This window comes from Rhinoderma darwinii, chromosome 9 (assembly GCF_050947455.1).
Source record: "Rhinoderma darwinii isolate aRhiDar2 chromosome 9, aRhiDar2.hap1, whole genome shotgun sequence".
Classification (NCBI taxonomy): Eukaryota; Metazoa; Chordata; class Amphibia; order Anura; family Rhinodermatidae; genus Rhinoderma; species Rhinoderma darwinii.
In genome coordinates, this window is record NC_134695.1 from 10,423,342 (window position 1) to 10,437,272 (window position 13,931).

General features: G+C 44.7%; 1 protein-coding gene across 1 annotated transcript in view; it reads right to left on the reverse strand.

Moving 5' to 3' along the window:
• The window catches only part of FERMT3 (FERM domain containing kindlin 3), a 111,259-nt gene extending 102,016 nt beyond the window's left edge, over window positions 1-9,243 (reverse strand). The window contains exon 1 of the mRNA XM_075836838.1: window positions 8,768-9,243. The gene's annotated coding sequence lies outside the window, so the exon portion shown is untranslated. The remainder of the gene's footprint in view (window positions 1-8,767) is intronic.
• Between the last annotated feature and the right edge of the window lie 4,688 nt (window positions 9,244-13,931).

Genomic DNA, 13,931 nt, shown 5'->3' on the forward strand with positions numbered 1-13,931 from the left:
GGGGGGCTGTATGGAGCTATCTACAGGGGGGGTCTGTATGGCGCTATCTACAGGGGGGCTGTATGGCGCTATCTACAGGGGGCTTTATGGCGCTATCTACAGGGGGGTTGTGTGGCGCTATCTACAGGGGGGTCTGTAGGGCGCTATCTACAGGGGGGGTCTGTATGGTGCTATCTACACGGGGGGGCTGTATGGCGCTATCTACAGGGGGCTGTATGGCGCTATCTACAGGGGGGGTCTGTATGGCGCTATCTACAGGGGGGCTGTATGGCGTTAACTACAGAGGGGGCTGTATGGCGTTATCTACAGAGGGGGCTGTATGGCATTGTCTACAGAGGGGGCTGTATGGTGTTATCTACAGGGGGGTTCTGTATGGCGTTATCTACAGGGGGCTGTATGGCGTTATCTACAGGGGGATGTATGGTGCTATCTACAGGGGAATGTATGACGCTATCTACAAAGGGGGCTGTATGGCGTTATCTACAGGGGGGCTGTATGACGTTATCTACAGGGGGGCTGTAAAAAAGGCACTATCTACAAGGGGGGATTGTGTGACACCCAGGGGAGGGGGGCCCCAGTCAAAAGTTTGCTATGGTGCCTAGTCTTTCCTAGTTACGCCCCTGGGGGAAATTACTGTATTATAGGGGTAGTCGCCACTAGAAGTAATTCTTCAAGGGGAGAATACCTCCTTATTTCGGCATCCGATAATATACAGTCTAATTTTTTTTGTCAGATTCTATATGAATCAGAGAGAAAAAAAAACGTCATATGAAATCGGATGCACACAGAGCTAGAGGTATGGTCCCATAGACTATGGGCGCTGTATTACGGTTTCTCACAACTTGGAATTTGTATGGAGCATATGGCCATGCACATGTTCCTTTTAAATTTTAGTGCTGTTGAAAACTGCAGCGACCAGATGTTATTTGTGTAATTGGGATTTCCTAAACACACAATTTTAATGGTTTCCTATCGCTTTTACAAACCTCACCGTGTTCTATTTGTTACGCTTTTTCCACATTTTTCACCATTGGCTTCTGCAGCTTTGAAAACCACATGTAAAAACTGATTTGGGTTTCTATATAATAATTTCTAGAAAAATTTCATATAACTGGCTCTAACAAAAAAATTGTAAAAGTTGTGCTTGCAAGGCCGGGGCCAGATCAATTTGAGCAGTTGCCCGGTAAGGGTATGTTCACGCACAGCGTATGTGCTGTGGATTGTCCGGGTGGAATATCTGCAGCATATTACAGTAGCAGTAAAGTGGATAATATTTTAACAAATACCTGTACAGAAAAAACCCGCCCAGAATACGTGCACAAATTGACTTGCAATGCAGATTTTAAATCTGTATCATGTCAATTTATGCTGTATAGTCTCTGTGCATTTGTTGCAGAATTTGCCCATTTAGTTCAATGGGCCAAGTCCAATTCCGCAACAAATGCCATTGTTTGCGGAATTTTCTGCGCTTACACTGCTTATTCAATGCAAATTCCACAGGTAAAAAAAAAGCCTATACTCAATTCTCATGACGCTGCCATAGCAAAGCATCCCTGATCTTCCGATTGCTCTGTGTCCACACTGCCCCCTGTAAAAACGTTTCATAACATATAACCCATTACATGTGATAATACGTGGTAACAGGAGGCTGCACTGGGGTAACTATAGGGGTCGCAGCGGTCGCAATTGGGGCCCGCGCCCATGGGCCCCCCCCCCCCGCAGCACATCAATGAAAAGTTACTATAGTAACTGGGCCCTATGTAGTAAACTACTGCTGCCATAGTAACTGATAGTACTTACCCCCCTCTTTCTGAAGCACAGCAGAGGCTCTAACGTTACAGCACTCTGAGCAGCACATGACGTCACGACGCTATGCGCTGCGCACAACGTCCCGACCCTGGATGGTGTCAGGACCTCCGCTGCGGGCGAAGAGTTGGGTACGTTTAATATTACTGTATGCTGAAGCTGATGGGTCAGGGTCCGACTACCGGGACCACCGCCAATCAGCTGTTTTGAAGGGGGTGCAGCGCTCGTACAAGCGCTACTTCCCCTTCATTCCGGTCACTTTCTAACACTGTGAACAAGTAAGGGAAATTAAGGAGAAGCAGCGCTTGTACGAGCACTGCACCCCCTTCAAAACAGCTGATTGGCGGGGGTCCCGGGAGGCAGACCCCGACCCATCAGCTATTGTTGGCCTATCCCAAAGATTACTGTCTGCTGGACCCTGTATCTAAGCCTACCTTAGGCTTAGATACAGGGTCCAATAAACTGTATCACATATGCACTTGGGCCCAGTATCTAAGGCCCTGTTCATATCAGCGTTGCCCTTCCATTGAGGGGTTCTGTTGGAGCTTTCCATCAGGTTAACCCCTCAACAGAAAGGCAAACGGAAACCTTGCTAATGTTGTTTTGGCGGAATCAATAGCGCAGTCGACTGCAAAACAACGTAATCCTGTCACAGGATTGACAAACGGAAACCTTTAGCAACGTTTCCATCACCATTGAGAATAATGGTGAGGGAAATGGAAGCTGAGGTTTCAGCTTGCCTTTCTGTTGAGGGGTTACCTGACGAAAATCTCAGATGGAACCCCTCAATGGAAGGGCTGCAGTGATGTGAACAGGCCCTTACTAATTTTTTTTTGTGTATTGGTTCGGTCATTGGACTACATCGGATTCGGGATTACTTCAATGACGGCTTTTTCATTTACAATAAAATGGTTAACGAGGCTTGTGTGTTTTTTTTTTTATTCCAATAAACCTGTTTTTTCTATGTCTTTGTATTGTTTTAAACTTTATCGCTATCACCTCAGTAATGGCCGTTGACTGATTGACAGCGTCCATTACTAAAGCGGGGCTTAGTGTTAGATTATGCAGAAGCTAACACTGACCCCCATTATTACCATGGTACTCACCGCCAACAGGGGTTCCGGGAAGAGCCGGGTACGATCCAGTACCCAACCATCTGTAGTGATGGCCAGGCAGTGGGGCGGCCGCAGGCTGGTATTATTAGGCTGGGAAAGCCAAAAACAGTGGCCCTTCCCATCCTGGTAATGTTAGGCTGCTGCTGTGTTGTATCTGGCTTGTTATGAAAAATGGGGGGACCCCACGTCATTTAAAAAAATAACATTTTTGGAAAGAATTATGTGGGGTTCCCCCATTTTTATAACCAGCCAGATACAACATAGCAGCAGCAGGCTAGCATTATCAGGGTGGGAAAGGCCACTGTTTTTGGTCCCTCCGTCACTACAGATGGTCGGGTACTGGATCGTACCCGGCTCTTCCTGGTGGCGCTGGGTACCAGGGTAAATAATGGGGATTAGTGTTAGCCTCTTCATGTCTAACATTAAGCCCCGCCTTAGTAATAATTAGTAACACATCAAAAAGGAAAACAATTCTTATAATTACCTTTCCTAGGTCGAGGGCTGGAGCCGCAATGTCAGCGAGCTGGGCCCTATATCTAATCCTATCATGTGTGATACTGTCTGCTGAGACACTGTATCTAATCCTATCCATAGCTATAGGGTCGTAGTGCTGTAGATATGCTGTCTCATATATATATATATATATATATATATATATATATATATATATATATTTACACATAAACACACACCTATACATACATGCTATTTCCCCTGATGTTTTAAGTCCTTAGTGACTCACCTGGATGCTAGTGCTGCATTGTTGGGTCACTTAGGAGACCCAGTGATGCAGCTAATAGCTGTAGGTCATAGGAAATGAGAAGTTTGGGGGGCCCAAGAAGAACCTTTGCATCGGGGCCAATGAGCCTTTAGCTACGCCCCTGGGAGGCTGTCTGGACACAGAGAACCCAGAAGAGAAGTGGCGTAATGCTATGGCAGCACCGCAGAGGTGAGTATAGGCATATTTTTATGGCGCCAGTTTTCTGCAGCAGTCAATGCAGGCGATTATATGCACCAAATTAAAGAGCCATTTAGTGCAAATATTCGTCCAGATTTCCATGCACGTTCTGGTTGGATATACTGGAGAATTTTCCGCAGCATATCCGACTCGTGTGAACATACCCTAACAGGTGCAACCTATAACAGGGAGCACCGCTGAATCTCTAAATACCTCCAGCCAGTGGCATAACTACAGCAGTTGCTACAGGGGGCCGTGGCTTGAGGGGGCCCGTGCTTCTAGCCGACACGCCCCCCATATGTCCGATGGCGCCGCTAGCAACCATTATGGCTGCTACAGCTGTAGCGACAAAACTACAGGGCCCGCGCCGCCGAGCCTCTAACATTTATGGGCCAGGCGACACGTGCGCCCTCATGCCCGGGCGCATGGCTAGAACCGTAGGGGGCCCCGGTGCTAGCGACAGCCACCCCCTCTTGCAGTAAGTGTACCTGCGTCTATAGCACGCAGGTACAAATACATGCATTAGCGCTGAATGGCCGGGCATGTTCCGTACCCGACCAATCCGTGCCTTTCAATGACGCTAGCAGCGCGATGACGTCATCGCGCCACTTCCGTGCTTGAAAGGCGCTGATTGATGGGGCAAGTAATTCTGCCCTGCCAATCAGCGCCTTTGAACGACACATCGTTCAGCTCCAGCAAACCTGCTCAGAAGAGAGCAGATCTGCATTGCCTCTGGACGGCGTGGGAACGGGATCATGTGAGTATGTAGAGTTTTTGTTTTTTTCTAATAAAACTATGAGTGGCATTATCTACAGGGGGTCTATATGTGGGGTGTGGGCTACTGTATACAGGGGGAAGTCTATATGTGGGGATGTGGGGCACTATCTACAGGGGGGGGTCTATATGTGGGGATGTGGGGCACTTTATACAGCTGGGGTCTATATGTTGGGCACTATATACAGGGTCAGACTATATGTGGGGCACTATATACAAGGGGTATATATGTGGGGATGTGGGGCACTATATACAGGGGAGCTATAAGTGGGACACTATATAAAGGGGTGGGCTATATGTAAATCACTATCTATAGGGGAGCTATGTGTAGGGCACTATCTATAGGGTGGGCTGTATGTGGGACACTATATACAGGGGTGGGTTACATGTGGGGCACTAGCTACAGGGGGGTTATATGTAGAGCCCTGTGGGGCACTAGCTACAGGGGGGCTCTATGTAGGGCACTGTCTACAGGGGGGCTATATGGGGGACACTATATACAGGGGAAGCTATATGTGAGGTACTATCTACAGACATAGGCTATATGTGGAGCACTATCTAAAGGGAGAGCTATTTGTTGGGCACTATCTACATGTGTGGGCTATATGTGGAATACTATATACAGGGGTGGGTTACCTGTGGGGCACTATCTATAGGGGCTATATGTAGGGGACTGTCTACAGCGGTGGGCTATATGTGAGGCACTATCTACAGATTTGGGCTATATGTGGAGCACTATCTATAGGGGAAGCTATATGTAGGGCAGCATGGTGGCTCAGTGGTTAGCACTATTGCCTTGCAACTCTGGAGTCCATATGTGGGCACTATCTACAGGGGCTTCTATGTAGGGCACTATCTACAGAGGCTCTATGGGGTCACTATCTACAGGGGGCCATAGGGGCACTATATACAGGGGGCATGGTGTGTATGTGGGATACAGTGTATGGTACTATTATAATCAAGGACACAGTGTATGGCGCTATTATAATTAGAGGTGAAGTGTATGGTACTATTATAATCGGGGACACAGTGCATGGCGCTATTATAGTTAGTGGTGCAGTGTATGGGGCTTTATTATATTTAGAGGTTTTGAGAATTTTAACTTCGTTTATAGGTGCAGAAATGTTTTAAAAGTGAGAAATGAAGACAACTGAGCTGAAAACTGCAGAAATGGGTCTGGCAGGAAGAAATCCATCATAGAGGTCTGGACTGGAGGGAGAAGAAAAGAACTAGAATCTGAGATGGCACCGGTGAGTCACTTAATGTAAATGTTTATTCTGCCTCTAATCATCACTGTAGTCACTGTATGATCTGCAGCGAGATAATGGGTGGTATGATTTTTTGTGTGAAACATCATCTCTCAACATATCCTTACTATTGTTCGAGTCATGCTGGGAGCTGTAGTTTTACACCGTGCAAACCTATACGGCAGGGGTTGCACTAAATTGAGCTGTATTTGTTTGGTGTTGTATATATGTACTGACCTTGGTTCTGGGGATGTATATATGTACTGAGCTTGGTTCTAATGCTGTGTTTAAGTACTGAGCTTTGTTCTGGTGCTGTATATATGTATGAGCTTGGCTCTGGTGCTGTATCTATGTACTGAGCTTGGTTCTGGGGATGTATATATGTACTGAGCTTGGTTCTGGGGATGTATATATGTACTGAGCTTTGTTCAGGCTCTGTATATATGTACTGAGCTTTGTTCAGGCTTGTGTATATATGTACTGAGCTTTGTTCTGGGGATCTATATATGTACTGAGCTTTGTTCTGGCTCTGTATATATACTGAGCTTGGTTCTGGTGATGTATACATGTACTAAACTTGGTTCTGGGGCTGTATTTATGTACTGAGCTTGGTTCTGGGGATGTATATATGTACGGAGCTTGGTTCTGGGGCTGTATATATGTACTGAGCTTGGATCTGGGGCTCTATGTACTGATCTTTTTTCTGGTATTATATATGTACTGAGCTTGGTTGTAGAGCTGTATTTATATACTGAGCTTTGTTCTGGGGATGTATATATGTACTGAGCTTGGTTCTGGTGCTGTATATATGTACTGAGCTTTGTTCTGGTGCTGTATTTTGTACTGAGCTTGGTTCTGGGGATGTATATATTTACTGAGCTTGGTTCTAGTATTGTATATATGTACTGAGTTTGGTTCTGGGGATGTATATATGTATGAGCTTGGTTCTAGTGCTGTATTTATGTACTGAGCTTGGTGCTGGTGCTGTATATATGTCAGAGCTTGGTTCTAGTGCTGTTTTTATGTACTGAGCTTGGTTCTGGGGATGTATATATGTACTGAGCTTTGTTCTAGTATTGTATATATGTACTGAGCTTGGTTCTGGGGATGTATAAATGTATGAGCTTGGCTCTAGTACAGTATTTATGTACTGAGCTTGGTTCTGGGGATGTATATATGTACTGAGATTGGTTCTAGTATTGAATATATGTACTGGCCTTGGTTGTGGGGATGTATATATGTACTGAGCTTTGTTCTAGTGCTGTATTTATGTACTGAGCTTGAGTCTGGTGCTGTATGTATGTACTGAGCTCAGTTCTGGGGATGTATATATGTGTTGAGCTTGATTCTGGAGCCGTATATGTCAGAGCTTGATTCTAGAGATGTAATTATATAGAATATATTTATAATCACAAAATTGCAGGGCAGAAGGAATTGTTCTCAATTCATTATATATTTCATGGGAACCTGTCTGGTAGTTTTAACCCCTTGAACCGCCACCATAATACGGCACAAACTATAGGCTAATTACTCATTAAAGGGTCATGGGGCGGTGCCGTTATCCTGAAGAGTCACATAGTCCTGCCTCCAAACTCAACTTTCCATGTTTGATTGACATCCCCCTGGCTGATAGAACTTTCTCGGATGCGCCTTTGCCTTGTGGCACTATATACAAGGGGGAACTATGTGGCACTATACACAAGGGGGAGCTGTGTGGCACTTTACACAAGGGGGAGCTGTATGGCACTCTATACAAGGGGCTGTGTGGCACTACTAAAGCACTAAGGGGGGGTTGTGTGGCACTATCTACTAAGGGGGCTGTGCGGCACTATCTACTAAGGGGGGCTGTGTGGCACTATATACAAGGGAGGTGGACTATGTGGCACTATATACAGTGGGAGCTGTATAGCGCTATATACAGGGGGGCTTTATGGCGATATCTACAGAGGGGCTGTATGGCACTATCTACAGGGGAGGTGGGGGGCAATATCTACAAGTGGGGTGTGACACAATCTATAGGCGCGGCTGTATAGCTCTGTGTAGAGGGGGGAGTATGGCACATTCTAGAGTGGCTAGAATGTGAGGGGGGCTGCTATAGGTATAGATATACCTATAGGTATAGGTATAGATATAAGGGGGGCTGCTTGTGGCACATGGGGGGGCACAGTCAGGAGTTTTCTATGGGGCCCATTTTGTCCTAGTTATGCCCCTGCCTCCAGCTGTTCTATCTCGCCTCATGGGGCAGGATTGCCATTACCCCTCAGTACAGGGACTGGATTATTAGGTTATCTGTATATTTTTGTATTCTGTAGTAATAAAAACTGAAGAAGGAGGGTTTCAGGGGAGAGATTGGACAATATTTATCAAATTTTATGCAAAGGAGAAGTGGAGCAATTTGCCCATATAAAGTTTTGTTAGATCTCCCCCATGTGTCCTGGATGGTTATTTTAAAATGATTACAAAAAAAAACATAAATTTAGGCCAATAAATTTCAAACCATAGGGGTGACAATCTCTCTAGTTCTTGAGTAAAAATAGAGATATTGATCTAATCTGCTGTGATAGAATGTACGGTGCACAGTCTAACTGTACACATGAATTTGTCATGACAAACTAAAAATGATCATCTCTTTTCTTCATCATACTGTGTACTCTGAGCCAACTCCACTTTTCTAATTATTTCCAAATAACACCTAAAAATGTTCAAATGTGCAATACAAAATAATTCATCTTTACATACTCTGGGCAGGCAGTTTTAGTTTCTATCTTAAAGGAGCATTAAGCACTTTGCATACTTTGCTTTTCTTACTGTCATATTACTGCAAGGAATATTTTCTTATTCCCATAATATAATGAAAGTTGACTTACCTTCTCACTTGGCTCCTTGTTATATGTCTTAGCTCTGTTTTAGTAAATTTTGCTCCTTTTGTTTTGCAGGGTGCTGTAGTACTGAGCTCATGTAGTCACTACTTTACCACTGTGACATTACCGCTACCCCTTGTGCGTTGTCCCCTCCCTTCTCTGAGATGTCCTCTTTCCTGTCACACTAAATTTACAATGTTTCCTCTTAGCTGACTTTATCATTCTCTTCTACTGGTAGCCATTGCCCTTGCCATACACACTTATTTCCCTACCTTATTAATGGATTGTTTCACCTCAACTGTTGTATTGTCTCCCTATGGTCTCTGTTCCTGTACTATTCCACCAATATTCTCAGCCTCCACTTTGTGTTTTGTTTAGCATAAACTACTATTCTCTCTATTCTTTGTTTTGTTTTTTGCTTTACCCCTTTTTTAAAATCGAATCCTGTTACCTGCAATCGTCCTTCATGTCTGTCAACTCCTATACCATGTTAAACAGCAATTTACACTCTACTTTCCTGTACCGTGTTCTATCCACTGTCGTTCTAATCTAACCCCTCATTGTGTACGTAAAAAAAATACTGTGTATCTGCAATGCCCTCTTCTGCTTCCTCCTTTAATTTCCTTCCTAACCATCACTTCTCTTTTATAAATGGAATTACTGATTCTCCTAGTAAGTAACAAACTGTGCAGGATAAGCTGCAGGATCTTCTTATTATAATATAGGTGATGCCTACGTGAAGCTCTGCTTTTTCAAAAATTGCTTAAAATTTAGGGGAGATTAGGGGGGATTAGGGAAGGGGCATCACACACTAGTAGGAACAGCTGATTTCTTTGGAAATGTCAACATGACTGAGCCAAGTAGCGATTGTTGAATGAGCACTCCCGCCCCTACAAACTTCTTATATCAAGACGGCTAGCTAATACACACTATATGGACAGAAGTATTGGGACAAACCTCTTAATCATTGACTTCAGGTGTTTCATTTAGTCCCTTTGCCACAGGTGTATAAAATCAAGCACATCGCCATGCAGTCGCCTTTACAAACATTTATGAAAGAAAGGGTCATTCTAAAGAGCCCACTGAATTCCAGCATGATACTGTAATAGTATACCACTGTTCTAACAAGTCAGTTTGTGAATTTCTTCTCTTTTAGATATTCCATGATCAACTGTGAGTGGTATTATTGTAAAGCAAAAGTGTTTAGGAACCACAGCAACTCAGCCACGAAGTGCAGACCACGTAAAGTTACAGAGCATGGTCGTCGGATGCTAAGGCGCATAGTGCATAAAAGTCACCAACGCTCTGCTGACTAAATAACTGGAGAGTTCCAGACTTCTTCTGGCATTAACATTCACGCAAAAATTGTGCACTGGAAGCTTCATGGCATGGGTTTCCATGGCCGAGCAGCTGCATGCCAGCCTTACATCACCAAGCACAATGCCAAGAGTCAGATGGGGTGGTGTAAAGCATGCCGCCACTGGACTCTGGAGCAGGAGAAACGTGCTCTGTGGAGTGACTAATAACGCTTCTCTATCTGGAAGTCTGATGGACGAGTCTGGGTTTGGCACATACCAGGAGAATGTTACCTGCCTGACTGCATTGTGTCAACTGTAAAGTTTGTTGGAGGAGGGATATTATATTATATGAGGTTAGTTTTCAGGGGTTGATCTAGGCCTCTTATTTCCAGTGAAGGGAAATCTTAATGCTTCAGCATACCAAGACATTTTGGACAATTGTAGCTTCCAACTTTGTGGGAACAGTTTGGAGAAGGCCCTTTTCTGTTCCAGCATGACTATTCCCCAGTGCACAAAGTAAAGTCCTTAAAGGCATGGATGGGTGAATTTGGTGTGGAAGAATTGACTGACCCACACAGAGCCCTGAACTCAACCGAATCGAACACCCTTAGGATGAACTAGAACGGAGTGTGCGAGCCAGGCCCTCTCATTCAACATCAGTGTCTGACCTCACAAAGGCTCTTCTGGATGAACGGGTAAAAGTTCCCACAGACACTCCAAAATGAGTAGAAAGCCCCCAGGAGAGTGGAAGCTGTTATAGCTGCAAAGAGGGAACCAACCCATATTAACCCCATATTAATGCCAGCGGATTTATAATGGAATGTCAGAAGAGCTCCTGTAGGTGTAATGGTGTAGTTGTCCCAATACTTTTGTCCATAGACTTTTGTCCAATACAAATAGAAGTAAGTATTTCTGCAGGATCAGACTACACAGGGTTTGTTTTAGGGTATGTTCACACGGGACAAGAAATTCCACCGGAAATATGTCTGCAGAAATTGCCGCAAACTTACAGCATTTCCGCAGCAAAGTTCACATTTTAGATGTGGATTTTGATGCAGATTTTTTTGCGGTTTTCATCGCAAATTTTAGTCTTCTTATTCAAGGGATCAAAACCTGCAACATAAATTACATGCTGCAAATGTAAAAATAGACAGAAATTTTCTGCAACATGTACATGAGTTTTTTTTAAATCTCATCCACTTTGCTGTTACGGACAGAAAATCAAGAGCGTATTCGCCATCTGTGAACATACCCTGAGTCTATAACTATGGAGATATATAGGACTTTAGGATATGTAGACTACTTGTTGTTTAATTTCCCATGCACACAAACGTATTTTTGAGGCCGCAATTCACCCGCATACACACGACCAGGGGCATAACTAGGAAAGACTGGGCCCCATAGCAAACTTTTGACCGGGCCCCCCCTCCCCTGGGTATCACACAACCCCACCCCCTGGTAGATAGTGCCTCCCTATAGATTCTGCCACACAGTGCCCCCCTATATATAGCATCATACAGCCATGTGTAGATAGCCCCATACACAGCCCCCTGTAGATAGCACCATACACAGCCCCCTGTAGATAGCACCATACACAGCCCCCTGTAGATAGCGCCATACACAGCCCCCTGTAGCTAGTGCCATACACAGCCCAGTGTAGATAGCACCATACAGAGCCCTCTGTAGATAGCACCATACACAGCCCCCTGTAGATAGCACCATACACAGCCCCCTGTAGATAGCACCATACACAGCCCCCTGTAGATAGCGCCATACACAGCCCCCTGTAGATAGCACCATACACAGCCCCCTGTAGATAATGCCTTACAGCCCCCTGTAGATAACGCCTTACAGCCCCCTGTAGATAATGCCATACAGCCCTTCCCCTGTAGATAACGCCGTAAAGCACCCCCTGTAGATAACGCCATTCCGGCCTTCCCCTGTAGATAACGCCATACAGCCCTTCCCCTGTAGATAACGCCATACAGCCCTCGCCCTGTAGATAACGCCATACAGTCCTCCCCTGTAGATAATGCCATACAGACCCCCCTGTAGATAACGCCATACAGCCCTCCCCCTGTAGATTACGCCATACAGACCCACCTGTAGATAACGCCATACAGACGCCCCTGTAGATAACGCCATACAGACCCCCCCTGTAGATAACATCATACAGACCCCCCTGTAGATAATGCCATACAGCCCCCCTGTAGATAACGCCATACAGCCCTCCCCCTGTAGATAACGCCATAAATAACGCCATAACGCCATACAGCCCTCCCCTGTAGATAACGCCATACAGACCCCCCTGTAGATAACGCCATACAGACCCCCTGTAGATAACGTCATACAGATCCCCTGTAGATAACGCCATACAGCCCCCCCCCCCCCCCGTAGATAACGCCATACAGCCCTCCCCCTGTAGATTACGCCATACAGCCCTTCCCCTGTAGATAACACCATACAGCCCTTCCCCTTTAGATAACGCCATACAGACCCCCCTTTAGATAATGCCATACAACCCTTCCCCTGTAGATAACGCCATACAGCCCTTTCCCTGTAGATAGCGCCATACAGCCCTTCCCCTGTAGATAACGCCATACAGCCCTCCCCCTGTAGATAGCCCTTCCTGCTGCAGCCATTTTTCTGATTTTCAATTTTCCTCCCCCCCCCCTTCCAAAAGCTATAAATGTTAACGTTTTCTGTCAATATAGCTGTATGAGGAGTTGTTTTTTGTACTACATAATGTAGTGGGAAACTGTAAAAAAATCTTTGTGGGGAAAAAAACTGTGATTTTTTAATCTTTTGGGGGATTTTGTTTTTACGGTGTTCACCGTGCAGTAAAAAGGCTCTTGACGTTAATACGATTACGGCGATACCAAATTTATAAAAAAAATTATGTTTTACTACATCACCATATTCTGAGAGCCATAACTTTTTTTTTCCGTAAACTGAGTGGTATGAGGGATATTTTTTTCAGGGCAAGCTGTAGTTTCTATTAGTTCTGTTTTGGGTACATTAAACTTTCTGATCACTTTTTCCAAACATTTTTGTGGTAGATGAAGTGACCAAAAAACAGCGATTTTGGCATTTTATTTCTTTATTTTTTACGGCATTCACCATTCGGGTTAAATTATATATTGTAATAGTTTGGACTTTTACGCATGCGGCGATACCAGTTATGTTAATGTCAATTTTTTTACATTGTGCATGTGGGAAAATAGGAAAAGGTTTTATCTTGAACCCCTTCCCGACATTTCACGTATCCATACGCTAAAGTAGGGTAGGGGAAGTATGGAACGGGCTCACGGAGTGAACCCGTTCCATATGAAACCGACACTTCATGGTAACGAGAGCGATCCCGCTCGTTAAATGCAGCGGTCAATAGCGACCGTGGCATTTAAATCGTTAGAAAGAGGGTGGCGACCCCCTCTAACAGCTCATTGCGCCCCCCGCAATGTAATCGCGGGGTGGCGATGGTTGCTATTGCTGCCTGGGGGCCTAATGAAGGCCCCCAGGTCCTCCATCTTTGTGCTCCTATTAAGCGCTGCCTCCAGCAGGGCTTAATAGAAGCCTGTCAGAATCACGATATACTGCAATACATTAGTATTGCAGTATATAGTGCAAGCGATCTAATGATCACTGGGTGAAGTCCCCTAGGGAGACCAAAGTAAAAATTAGTAAAATAAAGTTAGAAATAAAAATAAAATAAAAATATTAAAAGTTCAAAAACCCCCCCCCTTTTCCCATTTTCCCCCTAGAGCATAGTAGAAAAATAAATAAATAAATATAATTGGTATCGCCACATCTGTAAAAGTCTGAACTATTACAATATATAATTATTTAACCTGCACGGTGAACGGCATAAAAAA